Raw genomic sequence first — 620 nt, 5'->3', positions numbered from 1 at the left:
TAATTAATTTCACAAAATACACCGACTTGAAATCACCGTTATGCCTGTAATAAAACACAACTAAAATATCACATTGATTGCAAATGACAGTTCTAATCTTGTTTTTACCGAGTAGAACACACTCACTAATTATATAGATAGATATAGATAAAAAGTTTTATTAAAACAGAAACTGTCCTCGCAGCACAAAGGCTGAATTACAACAATTTTTCACTCACTAATTCGGCTGTAGAAATATCGTGCAGTATCATTTTCTCTTAAAAAAATATGGCCTGATATAGTTATCTCTTGTCATCACCCAAGCACGTGGTTTCACGTTTCATTTGCCGGTTCTTCATTTATGTTTGTTTTTGAATACCTTTGGGGTTGATATACTATTGAGGGAATCTACCAATATTGATAAACTTGAACTTACAAAAACCTTGTCTCGTGCTTTGATGGCCAACCATAAAATGAGGGCGCTCGTCAACAATCAGGGCATCAACTGTAACGTGATGTATAGTATAAAACGTATAGTTGGTTGTTCAAACATTTCAGTCACGCTCCTCTCGATCTGGGACCACTAGCAAAAGTAGTAAAATATGAAACAAATTTTCCAAAGTGTGTTTTTGGCTTGCCTG

The sequence above is a fragment of the Asterias amurensis genome, chromosome 5 (assembly GCF_032118995.1).
Source record: "Asterias amurensis chromosome 5, ASM3211899v1".
Taxonomy (NCBI): Eukaryota; Metazoa; Echinodermata; class Asteroidea; order Forcipulatida; family Asteriidae; genus Asterias; species Asterias amurensis.
This window is presented reverse-complemented; position numbering follows the sequence as displayed.